This window comes from Rhea pennata, chromosome 1, assembly GCF_028389875.1.
Source record: "Rhea pennata isolate bPtePen1 chromosome 1, bPtePen1.pri, whole genome shotgun sequence".
NCBI lineage: Eukaryota > Metazoa > Chordata > Aves > Rheiformes > Rheidae > Rhea > Rhea pennata.
In genome coordinates, this window is record NC_084663.1 from 154,756 (window position 1) to 170,246 (window position 15,491).

Sequence of the window (15,491 nt, forward strand, 5' to 3'; positions counted from 1 at the left end):
TCCCTGAAGAGGGGGCCTTGAATCCAATTCTTCCTTCAAAGATTTCCCACAGCTGTGTGATGCTGAGCTATTTCCACACCAGTTAAGCCAATAGCTTGTCCCAGGCCTCACATTGCTCATGTGTCACCACTCAGGGAGCCTCGTACCTCCTGTCCCTGAAGCACCTTCCTCAGGGCACCCCGTACCTCCTGGTTGTGGAGGCTGTAGATGAGAGGGTTCAGCATGGGGACAATGATACAGTACAGCACAGAGACCAGTGTGTCTGCCTCTGGTGAGTAGCCAGAGCTGGGGCGGATATAGTTCAGATTCGCCATCCCAAAATATAGGGCAACCACAAGCAGGTGTGCAGTGCATGTAGAGAAGGCCTTGCGCTGACTGACAGCCATTGACATTCTGAGGACTGCAGCCAAGATATGGAGGTAGGAGATTACAACAAACAGGAAAGAGCTGAGGCCCACAAAGATGCTGGCAGCAAGGAGTGCCGCTTCACTGGGATGGGTATTGCTGCATGCAATCCTCAGCAGGGGAGGGACATCACAGAAGATGTGCTGGAGCTGGACAGCCCCGCAGAAGGATAGCTTGGAGGCAAGGAAGGTGTGCACTGCAGCATCCAGCATTCCCCAGAGCCAGCAGCCTGTAGCTACTACCATGCAAATACCCCATCTCATGACATGGGCATAGTGCAGAGGCTGGCAGATGGCAGCATAGCGGTCATAGGCCATGACAGCCAGGAGCGCACACTCAGTCCCTGCACACTCCATCAAGAAGAACATCTGTGCTAGACACCCTTGGAAGGAGATGGTTGCTTGCATGCGCATGGCATTCACCAGGATCTTGGGCACTGTCACTGATGAATAGCAAATATCCAAGCAGGACAGGTGGCTGAGGAAGAAGTACATGGGACTGTGGAGATGGGGATCCAGGGAGATCAGCACAAGTATTGTATTGTAGAGTTCCCCAGCAGCGTGGTGAGGTAAATGGCCAGGGAGGTGAGGAAGAGGAAGGGCTGTCCCCAGGAAAAGCCTAGAAGCATGAACTCTGTCATCTGAGTCTGGTTCTCCTCTACCATGAGGGCTGTTGGGTTTGTCTGTCAACGACCACTGCAAAGAGGTGGTGAATGTGAGACAGCAGACTGGGGAACAACTGCCACGGTTTCACCAACAGGATGGCTTGGATCCCATCTCCATAGTGGTTGAAAGCTTCTTTTGGTGGGGTCTCACAGACACTGCAATTTTAGAGTCCAAGGAGCTGCCATTCAGCATTGGTGACCTGACTGCAAGAAAATCACGCAGTAGAAACAAAGACCGGCATGTGTCTAGACTTACGCAAACCTCTTGGTCTTGAGGAAGGTGTTTTCTCCAGCCAGCCCATGCCTCTGTCCTGATGAGTACCCAGCATGTCTCCCTTTTTGCTTCCCATCAGATGTGCTTATGGTGCCTACACACTTCACTGCCGTTCAGTCACAGTGGCATCATTCCCCAGATGCTACAACCCCTCAGCCTGCTTGTCCCTGGCCACCTGGCTGGGAATGTGGCATGGCCCTGCACCAATTACAGGAGAACCTTTCTTTCTTTCTTTCTTTCTTTCTTTCTTTTTTTTTAAATCCTTATATTTTTCTCTGCCATTTTGGGATGATTTGCTGTGTATTAACCAGCCCCTAAGAAAACATGTGTTTCAGCTGAGGATAACTCACCACATTGTTGCCACAGATGAGTTAAGCTGGCAGAGATATCTGCTGGCCTGGTCCTTCTGGCCTGCTCTCAGTCACTCCTGTCCCAAGTGTTTTGCTGACTGGCATGTGAAGCCATGCTGACTGCTTCCCCAGGATGCAAGGGACATGGGGAAGTGCTTATCTCCTGTAAACGGCTGGCAGAGATGGAGCTTGCTGGGACTTGCAGCAAGGGTTGCACTTGCTTACAGTGCCAGTTCCATGTGACCCTGCAGACATTTGCTACAGCTCTGTCAGCCAGTTGAGTTTGTCTATCTGTGTGCTAATATAGCCTGGGGCAGCAGCCCTCTGCAAGGCTGCTGAAGAAACAGGACTGAGAGAGGCTAAAACTGCCTGCAAACATCTTGTCCTGCGGTGCAGACTGCTCCAGCCACTGCTCAGGACAAGCACACCCCCAGGCTCAGCCTGTCCAAAACCAGGCTCTTGGCATGGCGAGGAAAAAGATCCAGAGAATCTTAAGCACACAGAGACAAAGATCTCAGAGACCGACAGCTTTGGAAGGCACCAGTGCATGTCATGGCTACATGACAGTACAGGGTACCATGGGGAACTGCAAATGATCTTGGGGCTGTGTATGAAGAAATTCTGTTCTCCCCAGCCTTATAGAGCTTTTCCTTTGGCTCCACTCCACTGCCTCTTTAAAATAGCTCTAAAGCTCACATCAGCGAACAAGGTAACTGGCTGGTGTGGAAAAGAAAAGGAGCCTCACTGAGCAAGGTATTTGCAAGAAGTTGTGGTGGGCCCCATGCTGGGCTCTGACTCAGTTTTCTCATGGTGCTTAGATGTAGTTCGAGTGCAGGGAAGAGTTGTACACCACTGAACTCATGGAAGTAGTTCCCTGCTAGTCTGATATGGAAACTGTACACTTGAAAACAGGAGGACATTGTGTCTGCTTGCCTGCCTTGGTACCAGGTAGCTGTGAGCAACTTCTCACAGGTAACTGTCCAGGCTTCTCATAAACCCCTAGTGATCTGGATTCAACAGCGCCCCCAGAGAAGCTATTAATTCATTTCACTCTCCTTACATAAGATGTTTATTGATGTCTATGTGGGGGGTTATTGCCTTTATTTAAAGCTAACTGAATAGGACAAAAAAGTATTCCTTTCCTCTTTACAGATGTGTTTTTAACAATTGAGGCCAATTGCCATGTCTCAGCAGTTTCTTCACTAGATTAAGCAACATGATTAAATTTCAGGTTGTTACTCTTGTTTTGCACCCATTAATCTGTTTTTAATTTCTATGTCCAAAGCATGTTTCCATGTCTAAGTCTAATTTTTAAAGCATTGTGTAATGGAGAATTCACTGCTTCTGTTGGGAGTTTTTTTTTTATGACTATTTACCAAAGTAAAAGCACTATTTAAAACTGCATTCCTGTTGGAATTGCTTGAATGTCCACATCATCTCATTCATCCTCATTAAGTCATTCTCTTTCAGGTTTCTACTCTAATAGCACTTTCTCCTTGAAGAAGTGCTTGCACACTGCAATCAATCCCAGACTTTGTTTCAATGTGCTAAGTGGATTAAAAGAGCTTTAATCTTTTCACTGTGAAGCATATCACTGATAGTTCTGGTTAATTTATCCTTTCCTCTCCAAATTTTCAAAACCATTTTTTTTTTTAATATTCAGAGAACTTTCAGTTAGAAGATTCATTCATCTTTGCCTAGCACAATGACATCTGAACTTGTTGCTCCATCTTGGATGTGGCTGCTACCAGGTCTAGAGAACCTGCTCGCCAAGCTCTCCAGTAGCCTCCTAGCTCAACATATCCTTTAACAAAGGAGTTTTATTTTTCCTACATTTGACAGTTGCCTAAGGATTGCATCACCCAGTTTTCTGGAAATTTGAGATTGCTTCTCTTCCTCCAGCCAGCTCCAAACCAAAGCAGTGTGCCTTTTGGTGCAAGAACAGCCCAGCTTGTTTGAAGTCACATTGCTCTGGCCTGAGAGAGGTCAAGCAGGCAGTCGGAGTAGAACAAGACCTAGGAGAGCGCTCTGTCACCCTGGAATAGTCTCCTGTCTCCAGCCCTCAGTGACTGCAAAGCAATATGATCTGCCTATCGATTTGTACAGATGCAAAATTTTGTAAGTGTGAACTTTTGTGGTACCAAGGCAGATGGTGGTTTTGTTAGGGTGTGAATGCCTCCATGGCAGAGGTGCAAGAGGGAAGACTCTGCCCAGGACCACACTGGATTGCTACCAAGCTGGTAGCCAGAGGCAGGAGTCTGCTAAAGAATTATGGTAGAGTCAGCACCAGTGCAGGCATGGATTTGCTTTTTACACTGGAGGGACTGGGGAACCTCAAAAATGAGAGTAATAAAAGAAAGAAGAAATTTAATAGCAGAAGATTAGGTGTGTAAGGGCCAATCACATATTTATGCTCTGAACTGGGGTTTAGCGCTTGGAAATAATAGCAGGTGAGAAAGAAGTGAATGAAATAGCCCATCACACACTACCAACAAACCCTTGGTTTGATATAGGTGTACAGAGATGACAAGTCACGGTATTTGCAGCAGCAGCAGCAGGGAATTGATAATTCCACTGCAGGAGGGCTGGAGAGGTCTGGAGAGCTGCAGATAACATCTCATCATGCTGATGAATTCAGTCTGGATCAAGTGCAGAGGCACAAGGCTGCAGTGCAGCTATAGCAGGCATCCAGAGGAATGACCCTATCTTTTTGACTGTAGTCTGGGGCAGTGTAGCAGTCAGAGACACAGCCACATAATGAAAAATGCCAGATCTAAACCCTTTGCCTCAGACATCCTGCACAGAATGAGCCATGGAGATGTGGCAGCAAAATCTCTCTTCCTCTTTCCCACTGCACACAAGTGATCCCTGAAATAATAGTCTCCACCTCGTCCCTGCTTTTTTCTGCTCTCACACATGCACTGCAAGTAATTTCTCCTGGTAATGAATGGCCCATCAAATGTTCTCTTGCGCAGCTGTACCTTTACCCTCTGCTGGCCAGCCCAGAAAGGCTGGATGGGGAAGCAGAGGTGCTTGCTTACTGATACCGTTGGTGCTGGGGAAGCAGATGGCTCCTGTTTGGAGGAGGAAGGTGCTATTGGTCTGAGAACCAGCTCCCCTCCAGTTCTGTCCCTGAAGCAGGCTACCGAGTCAAGCTGAGTTGCCCTTTCTCCTACAGGAAGCCACTTCTGCTCTGCACCTATCCAGAGAAGCCAGATACTTCTGCAGGAAGATGTGACTCTCCTCTCCAAAATACCACATCTCAATGACCAGAGCAAAAAGCATGGAGCATGCAGCCATGGGAGGTAAGACCCTGAGCCTAGGGTCTGGTCCAGACTCAGTCTGAGGTGATAGTTGACCTGGGGGAGCTGGCAATAAGGCAGGATGAATTTCCCCTGCAAGGGACTGTTTTGCTTGGAGCATCACCAGCAGCCATGACCTGCTTGCATGCCTGAATCATCAAGAAGCTCTGGGTACCAGTACACATGTTGCCCCAGGTAGCACACAGATAGGGATCTCTGCAAGGGTCCTGCCATGAGGAGGCTCTGTCCTACCATGCGTGGCAATCTTTCCCTCCCTGCCCTCACTTACCTCTGCGTCCTAGAGCCCGAAGACAGCAACCTGTGCCAGACATCCATTGGTTGGTAAGGTGGAAAGACCAGCAAAGCCCCTAAGTGCTGTCTGGCATGTCTTACCTGCTTGACAAGGAGCCTGTTTTTCTTCTAGGCTTGGGACTGGAGCAGTGGCTTTTAACCCTGCAAGGGACTTTAGGGAGGGGTTTGCAAAGGCAGGTCTTTAACAGCAAGAAACTAGGAAAGACAGGGGAAGGAGAGCGTTACAGGGACCATGCTATCAACAAAGCAGGGCTTAAGTGGGGGTATCTCAAGCATTTGTGTGCAGGCAAGGAAGACTATGGGGAAACCTCTAGTACCCCTTCTGGGAAATCAGCACATCTGGATGCCTCTCTGAAGTGCTTGTGCACAAATGCATGCAGCATGGGGAATAAACAGGAGGAATTAAAGATGTGTGTGCAGTTGCAGGGGTATGATCTCATTGTGATTATGGAGATGTGGTGATATAGCTCACATGGCTGGAATGCTGCAGTTGATGAATACAAGCTCTTTAGGAAGGACAGGCCAGGAAGGTGAGGAGGGGGAGAGACCTTTATGTGAGAGAGCAGCTGGAATGTATGGAGCTCTGCCTACAGGGTGGATGATGGGCTGGCCAAGAGCTTATGGGTAAGAATGAAGGGGCAGACAAACACAGGTGACACTGTTGTGGCAGTTTGCTACAGGCCACCTGATCAGGAAGAAGTAGATGAGGCCTTTTACAGGTAGTTGGAAGTAGCCTCATGATCACAGGCCTTGGTTCAACCATTCTGATATCTGCTGGAGGAACAACAGAGCAAGACATGAGTAAACCAGGATGTTCCTGGAGAACATTGATGAAAACTTCTTAATACAGGTGATTCAGGAGCCAATCAAGAGAGGTGCTCTGTTGGACTTCATACTTACAAACAAGCAGGGGCTCACTGGAGACATAAGGGTTATGATGACCATGAGATGGTGGAGTTCAGAATCTTGAGAGGAGGGAGCAGGGAAAAGAGTCAGATCACCACCCTGGACTTCGGGAGAGCAGACTTTAGCTTCTTTAGGGACTTATTTTGAATAATTCTGTGGGATAGGATCCTAGAAGAAATAGGGGTACAAAATAGTTAGTTGATATTCAAGGATCACCTCATTCAAGCTCAAGAATGGTGAATCCCAATAAACAAGAGATAAAGCAAGAGGGGCAGGAGACATGCGTGGATGAGCAAGTAGCTCCTGGAAAAAGTTAAACAGAAGAAGGAAGTATAGAGAAGGTGGAAGCAAGGAAAGAAAATCTGGGAGGAATATAGGGAAGTTGTTTGAGTACGCAGGGCTGGTGCTAGAAAGGCCAAGGCCCATCTGGAGTTTAATCTTGCAAGGGATGTCAAGAACAAGAAGGACTTCCATAAATACATCAATAATGAAAGGAAGACTGGGGGAAATGTGGGTCCACTGCTGAATGGGAAAGGGGCCCTGGTGGTAAAGGATACAGAAAAGGTAGAAATACTGAATGCCTTCTTTGCTTCAGTCCTTACTGCTAAGGCCAGCCCTCAGGGATCCTAGAGCCTGGAGATGAAAGTCTGGAGAAAGGTAAACTGTCCCTTGGTCCAGGAAGATCTAGTTAGGGAATCACTTACGCAAAGTGGACATACACAAGTCCATGGGCACTGTTAGGATATACCCACAAGGGCTGAGAGAGTTGGACAATGTCACTGCAAGGCCACTCTCCATCATCTTTGAAAGGTCATGGTGATCAGAAGAGCTGCCTGAGGATGGAAGAAAGCCATCACTGGAATATTCAAAAAGGACAAGAAGGAGAACCCAGGGAACTACAGGCTGGTCAGCCTCACCTCCATCCCTGGAAAGGGGATGGAACAGCTCATTCTGGATGTCATCTCCACGCATATGGAGGAAAAGAAGGTGATCAGGAGAAGACAGTATAGATTCACCAAGGGGAAATCATCCTTAACAACCTGACAGTCTTCTCTGATGGAATGACTGGCTGGGTAGATGAGGGGAGAGCAGTGGATGTTGTCTGCCTTGACTTCAGCAAGGCTTTTGGCACTGTCTCCCATAACATTCTCAAAGGTAAACTGAGGAAGTATGGGCTAGATGAGCAGACTTTTAGGTGGGCTGAGAACTGGTTGAATGGCAGAACTCAGAGAGTTGTGATCAGCAGCACAGAAGACAGAGGCCAGTAACTAGCGATGTATCCCGGATGTCAATACTAGGTCCAATCCTGTTCGACTTGGATGATGTGACAGAGTATGCCCTCAGCAAGTCTGCTGATGAGACCAAACTGGGAGGAGTGACTGATATACCAGAGGGTTGTGCTGTCATTCAGAGAGACCTGGACAGGCTGAAGAGGTGGGCGGAGAGGAACCTCCTGAGGGTCAACAAGTGCAAGGGCAGAGTCCTGCACCTAGGGAGGAATAACCCCATGCACCAGTACAGGCTGGAGGCCGACCTTCTGGAGAACAGCTCTGCAGAGAAGGACTCAGGAGTCCTGGTGGACACCAAGTTGACTGCGAGCCAGCAATGTGCCCTCATGGCAAAGGTGGCCAATGTTCTCCTGGGTTGCTTTAGGCAGAGTGTTGCTAGTATGTCGCGGGAAGTGATCCTTCCTCTGTATTCAGCCCTGATGAGGCCACATCAGGCATACTGTGTCTAGTGCTGGGCTCTGCAGTGCAAGAGTGATGTGGAGCTGTTAGAGTGAGTCCAGCAAAGGGCCAAAAAGATGATGAAGGGACTGGAGCATCTGTTATATGAGGAAAGGCTCAGAGAGCTGGGATTGTGTAGCCCAGGGAAGAGAAGGCTTGGGAGGGGATTGTATCCATGCATGTAAGTATCTGAAGGGAGGGTGTAAAGAAGAGAGAACTGGAGTCTTTTCAGTGGTGTCCAGTGATAGGATGGAAGGCAATGGGCTCACACTGAAACACCAGCAATTCCATCTGAACATAAGAAAACACTTCTTCTTCTTTGTGAGGATGACAGAACACCAGAACAGGTTGCCCAGAGAAGCTGTGGCATCTCCATCATTGGAGATATTCAAAACATGACTGGACACAGTCCTGGGCCTCCTGCTCTAGGTGACCCTGCTTGAGCAGTGAATGTTGGACCAGATGTGCTCTGGAGGTCCCTGCCAATCTCAACCCTTCTGTGATTCTCGAAGGAGCAACAAGCAGAGAATTGCCCTCTCCAGTCCATCCAGACAGGTGGGATCTAAGCCCTCAGGATGAAATCTTCCTGGCACAGGACCCACCTTGGTCTCCCTATATGCTTTAGGATGTGCCAGGTTGAACCTGGCCTGAGCTGCCTAGCCCTGGTCTACTGCTCCAGCCCTGCAGCAACTCTTGTGGTGCCTAGGCTGTGGCACAGATGATCATGCCAGATACCCTGACTGGAAAGTCTGTGAGTTGCAGTCCCTTCACCCTTCGCTGTCTTTGGCACCCTCTTTTTATCCATACCAGGGCCATGTGAGAAGCGCTGATGCCAGCAGAGAGGCAGCAATGAGGCAGGCTGGCCATCAGTCAGGCTTGCAATAACAACCTCATGGGCAGCAACAGTCCTCAACTGACTGCACTGCATCTATGCTCCCACCACCTGCAATAAACATGCCCATCTGGCTGAGACAGAATGTATAGCTTAGGAGACTGGGAAAGAACATGGCCATAGGGGAAATGTGATCTGGCTGCAGTTCTGATTGGAGTCGGTTAATGCACTGAGTAGAGCCCTGTGGGCTCTTGAAGAGCTGTGCAGAAGGGTTTTGGCTGCATGGTCTTATTCAAGGTGAATGCTGCCAGCTCTGAGCCCAGGGCTATTCCTGAGAGAAACAGCAGATTATGCCAAATTTTCACCACATAGTATCATGGAAATGTGAAATGGAAATCCAGTAGGGAAGTCCTGAGTCTGGAAATCAAGACTGAGATATGAATGTCTTTGAAGTATGAATGCAGAATCACCTTATTATAATCTTTACAACTTCTTTTTTCTGATGACTAGGCAGTAAGAGCTGATGTTATAATAAACCTGGTAAGTGAAGCTTCAGGAAGTGGGGAGCTGTACCATCAGCTGGAAAATAAGAAAAGCACAGGCAACAGCCCTGAAAGGGAAGGAACATCCTGTGTGAAGATCCAACACAAATTCTACAGAAAGCTGTTATCCGAGTGAGGGAATATGCATGTCAGAGAGGTTGTCTGATGTTGTAGGAGGAAGATCAATACCAGCAATTATGATCCATGTTTACCTGTTTTCAGGGAAGCTAGGTTGACAGGATGGCAGTACCACAATAAAAGGACTTTGTGACACAGTCATTTGCTTTGAGATTACAAAATTATACATTTTCCCCTATGGCAAAGCAGAGCATTTCCTTATTTCATACAGAAACTCAGAGACATGGCACGGGATCCCATATAAGCCAGCTACTCCCAGATTTCTAGATGAAGGCATGTGCTAGAAGCACTTGCAGAAACTCTCTCCCACACTGGTATTTGAAATGGGTTTTTACTGAGACCAATAAAGGAAAATTTAAAAATACTGAAATCTTGCAGGATGCCAAAAACTTGGTATTCAACTTTGGTAATTTATGTCTATTTTCTGTAGTAACTTCTTCAGGACAGGCTTTGTTAGAAGAAATTTAGTGGTTTGTGTCCTTCTTGGGAATGTAACTGAAAGGATTGGGGATGAGAATTCAGCACTTCCATAAATCAAACTATTATCTGGGTGCCAGGCCCTTAACTTCTCCAGTAGGTGTTGGGCTTTCTCAAAACCATATATACCCAATTACCAAATATTGCGAAATTAGGAACTTCTTCAAGTCATGTCTTGCTGTTTGTTTTGAGAGATGGGTCTTTTTCCAGTTCAAGGATTCTTCTTTGAGCAAAAAACCCACCATCATGTGCATCATAGCTCACTACTGCGATAGTGCCAGCCTCGATGTTAACAGTCCAGGTTGATCACCGATAGTTCGTTTGGACACAGTGCCAAGGAAAATAGCGTGATTCGTTGCGTTGTTAGGGTGGCAGAAATCTCTCTGCAGGGTCCAACCTCCTATGCAAAGCAGAGCCAGCTCCATGGTCAGACCAGGCTGCTCTGGGCTGGATCCAGTTTGGTCTAGAAACCTCCAATGATGGAGAGCCCACAGGCTATCTGGGACTCTGCTCCACTGCTTATGATCCTCAGAGTAATGCTTTTTCCTTACATCCAGTTAGAAGGAAATCTCTTGAACTTGAAACCTCTGTTGTTTGAATTTTGCCCATTGCCTTTCATCCTTCCTCCATGCACCATTATGAAAAGACTGGCTCTTGTTCTCTTGATAGCCTCCCTGTAGGTATCGGAAGCCTGCTACTAGATCCTCCCAAAGCTATTCCTCCTGCTGACTGAACAAGCCCAGCTCCCTCAGCCTCTCCACACAGGGCAAGTGCTGCAGCTCTAATCGTTTGGTGGCTCTCCACTGAACTCACTTCAACTGTCGACGTTTTGCAGGTCCCAACACTGCACACAGCATCTAGATATGGTCTCATCAGTCCTGTGTAGAGGAGGATAATCATTTTCCTCAATCTACTGTCTTTGGTCCTGTTCATACAGTGCAGGATGCTGTTGGCCTTTATTACTGCCAGGGCACATGGCTGGCTTATGTCCAGTTTGCCAGGCCCCCTAGGACCTTTTCTGCAGAGCTGCCTGCCAGCCTGGCAGTCCCAGCCTGTGTCATTGCCAGCAGTTCTTTCTTCTCAGGGGAAGGTCTTGGCACTTGCCTTCGCTGGATTTCATGGGGTTCCTACTGGCCTGTTCCTCCAGCCTGTTCAGGCGCCTCTGGATAGCAGCCCTGCCCTTGATCTCCATTGACTGGTTTGGTGTCACCTGCAAGTTTGACAAGAGTGCACTCTGTCATCTCCTTCATATCACTAGTGAAGATGCGAAACATGAGAGGTCCCAGAACAGACCCCCAGTTGTGACACTCCAATTGTCATTGGCCTCCAAGTAGAGAATAACCTGTTAACCACCACTCTCTAAGACTGATGGACAGTTTTCCACCACTGCTCTCACTGATGTCGCTCTTGCTTTGACATACACTCTTCATATCCTCTCTGCGCTTGCTTCTACTGGCTGGACAACCTCATTCACCCTTGCCATTCTGTGGTCACAACTGACTTCTAGGTGCCAAGAGCTTTGTTAAAGGCAAAATTTCTCTTTGTTGGCTACAATGGGCTTGCACTCTGTTTTTTTCTCTATTTCTGTACTGTCTTTGTACTTTTGACTGTCACTGATGCAGCTGATATTATTAAAACTGTACTGCCCACTGCAAACATTGTTCAAACAGTAGTTCAGAGAGATTTGTAACAGACCACAGTCCAGACTCGTCTGTTCTCTTTTTTCTCTTGAACATTCCTTTTTAAAAATCCCCATAGGCAAATTTCTGTATGATCTTCTTATAAATACTACTGTTGTAACGCTCAGACTTATTTGAAAATGATTATACTAAAATGCTCTGTTACTTCAGCTGGCATTGCTACAGCTTATTGTTTGTACATCTAACCCTGAACTTCCAGCTCCTCATTACCGGATAGACATTGTCATACCAGAGTGGGTCCTGGGGAGCACAGATGTAGGAGGAGAAGCTGAGAGCATATGGTTAGTTCAGCCAGGAGAAGAGAAGGAGAAAGGGAGACCTTACTGTACCCTGCAACTACCTGATGGGAGCAGAGAGAAATAATGGAAACAGACTCTTCTTGGAGCTGCACAGTGATGAGACAAGAGGCAACAGGTACGATGTACAGCAAGGGACATTCTCACTCAATGTCAGAAAAAAATCCTTCAGGCAATGGACCAGGACCCAGAGGTATTCATCCTTGGAGATACTTAGCACTTGCCTGGCCATGACCCTGAGCAACCTCTGCTAACAGGCTCTACCTCAAACAGGGCTTGAACTAAGGGCCCCTTCCCACCACCATGAGCCCGTGATCTCTCAAATGAAATTCTCATCTGTTTTTGTAAGAACAACACTACAGGCATTTTGCATTGCTTTCGTCAGGGAAAGTTTTCCCTGTTTTTTTTTTTTTTTTTTTTTTTTTTTTTTTTTTTTTTTGCAGATGAGCTGCCCTGGAATTCCCTGTTATCTGGATCAGCCAAGAAATAAGAATAAGCAATATCTGGAATTTCCAGGTTGGGCTGCCCAGAATGTGACAAAAGTTCCACAGTGATAATGTGACACTGATAATAGATTGCAGACTGCCATTTTTTCTAACACTTGACTGGGAGAAGTTTTAGCTGAAAGAAACAGCACTATCTCAGACTACTCTGCAGAAGGGAATAGATGTGATTAGTTGCATTTTCATTCAGTTTAATGGACCACAAGGTTCATATCTTACGGGAAAAAAAGGAAAAAAAAAGGCAACAATATTTGCACCTGTATGACCCAGCTATAAAATGAGCCAAAGCTGATTGACTTGGGCTTGTCATGTGCTAAGAGTACGTGTCAATTCAAATATAGTGGAGCAGGCCATGTATAGTGACTTGTTACTGTGTGGTAATGTCCTAGCATTGCATTGAATTGAAGCAGCTGTAACAACTTGCAGAGCCACAGAAAGCAGAGTCCTGACACTAGGCCTGGGGATAGTTTTCTTCCTATCCAGCTTGTGCTCAGAAAAAGGACAAGGAAAGTCTCTCCTGCTGCCACTGAGCAACATGCTTACCTAGAGATTTCAGCTTCATGCAGATACCTCCCGGACAATCACAGCAGCTGCCTCCCTGTCTCTGTCCTCCCCTCTTCTGATGGCCAGCTCTGTTCTCCTGCTGCAGCAGGGAAGAGTCAGCTCCAAGGCCACTCATCCAGGCCTTGCCCATGCTCCCTCAGCTTGATACCAGGCCTGCCAATTAGTGTACTTTTAATAAGATGCTTTAAATAGAAAGTTGAAATTTGAGAGAGAAATTTTCTTGCTTCTAGTTTGTCCAATTGGGACAGGTTGCCCACAGGCTTCTCTCCACAGAGAGAATATACCACTAGGGTTTTAGCATTAATTACTAGAAGTGAAGTGCTCTGGGCTTTGTCATCTATCATGGTTTTGTGCAGCTTGTAAACAAGGCACAAAGGGAGCTGTTAAAAGTTTGTTTGAGGCATTCACTTATGCAATAACTTTGAATCTTTTTACATCTGCTGTAATCAATTGCATCATAATGTAGAAGATGCAGAATGGGAGATAGAGAAAGCATGTCTTTTTTCTACCTAGCCTTCCTATCTTTGACACAGTCACACTCTAGACAAAAAGTACACACTAAGCTGTTAAAGGAGAACAAGTTAAACAATGTAACAATGCTTTAACAATCAATGTGAAATAGCTGAATGGCAATAAACTTTGTAGAAAATATAAGTTATTGCAATCGGAAATATAAAGATGAATATCTGCAGTTTGTTCTCCGTCCCTTTTCTCATCATTACTAATACTTGATTTCCTTTAGAATGCTGCCAGCTGCTTTACTGAAAACATGTCACATACTAGACGTGCATCTTGTAGGGGGATAGCAGCGCCATATGAAAACTCTCAACAGAACACAACAAAGTTGATAGAATCCAGTTGTCCTTCCATAAGTGGACCTACAAATATCCTTGTGCTGGTCAGAGAATCAATATAGGAATACACTAGTTTCACTAAATCTGAACTGAAGAGGGGGCAGTGGAGGAGGAGGGGGGGGGTCCCATTGCCTAAAACAAAATAATCCCAAGAGATTAGGAAGGTGTTTTGTTTTTAACATAAAAGGCTTCCCATAAGAAAGGGAGAATAAGCATAGTGAAGCTGGCAGACACTAGATATTTTTCCACAGTGGATGCTTCATTTATACAGGAAATATAGGTGCCTCTAGGAAAGAAAATGTTCTTATTTATACAGTTATAACAGGTTCCCCGAAAATAAATGCATTAGGAAGGCACCACTGGACCTGAGCTCCCCATCTGTGACATTTCTTGTAAAAAAGACAACAAATACTTGGTGATACTGCATCATAATTTACACAGGTGGCATTCTGACATGAATGACGCAAGAGTATAATCATGGACTCAGAATACCTGGTACATGTTCTGCAGACAAAACAGATGGGAGGATGGTCTGCATGCAGTTCTGTGCTCACTGCAGTTCCAATCTCTGTCCTGGTGAACACATCAGCCAGGGGGTGACTTCAGTGCCTTTCAGCAAGTGGGAATACCTGCAAAGGGCAGGCCTACTGTCAAGTGCTGAGGTCCAGGCTTGGAGCCAGCCCAGGTGCTGCCCATGCATAGTGCAGAAAGTAAGTCATGAGACAGAATTTTCATGGTTGTGCAGGTCTGTGAACAGACCCACTATTCCCAAGGTGAAAGCTGCTCCTGCTATCACAAATCTGAGGAAAGACCAAGGGCTGAAGCTTGGTCCACAGAGGAAGATGCTGGCAATTTATATTCTATCATTACTTGAGAACATTTAAGACGAGAGATTTCAGGGGCTGGAGACAAGATTTCTATGTCTTTCTATCAGCTTTCCCCAACTCGCTACTTTTTTCCTTACCAAGGGAGAAGTGGAGCTTGGGGAACAGTTTGAAAATGGGATCACTGAGAGAGCTCAGATCACATGATAGGAAGGTGTTAGCTTCCTGTTTGAGTCTGAGCTAAACTTGTGTCATGGGGAAACTATGTTTTTGCAGCATAAGAGCATGAGAATTACTGCTTGAAAGTCGAGGTTGGGTGGAGTTTGACCAACTTTTACAAGTCATCAAGGCAGCAGATACAGTGAATGTAAAATTGCTATTCACTAAATTTATTTCACTAAATCCTGCAGCATTACAGGGAGGAGGCACTTCATGAAAGTAGAAGATAAGATTAAAACAGGCAAAAACAAATACTTCTTTATGCAGCAAGCAGTGAACTTCTGGAACTCTGCCATGGGAGGCTGCAGAGGCAGACACTACCAAGAGATTCAAATTGAGAGGTAGATGCATTCTTGGACTGCTGGTTCATACACAGACACCAGCAGGACTCAGCAGGACTGTTACTGCTAATGCCCCCAGTATGACTCTGAATGCTGGTGAATGCTGGTGGGCATGAAGATAATGGACCACCCAAAGTGCCCAGGTATGGGTGCTCTCCCTAACTAGCACCTCCTAATGCTGCTGTCCTTATTGGCTTCTCCCTTTAGAGTCACACATTAGTCCATCTCTAACAAAATCTCATGGGTCCTTTTGAAAGTGTG

General features: G+C 46.4%; 1 pseudogene; it reads right to left on the reverse strand.

Annotated features, from left to right (window-relative positions):
* Positions 1 to 116: 116 nt before the first annotated feature.
* On the reverse strand, positions 117 to 1,069 carry LOC134142081 (olfactory receptor 5AP2-like; annotated as a pseudogene).
* Between the last annotated feature and the right edge of the window lie 14,422 nt (positions 1,070 to 15,491).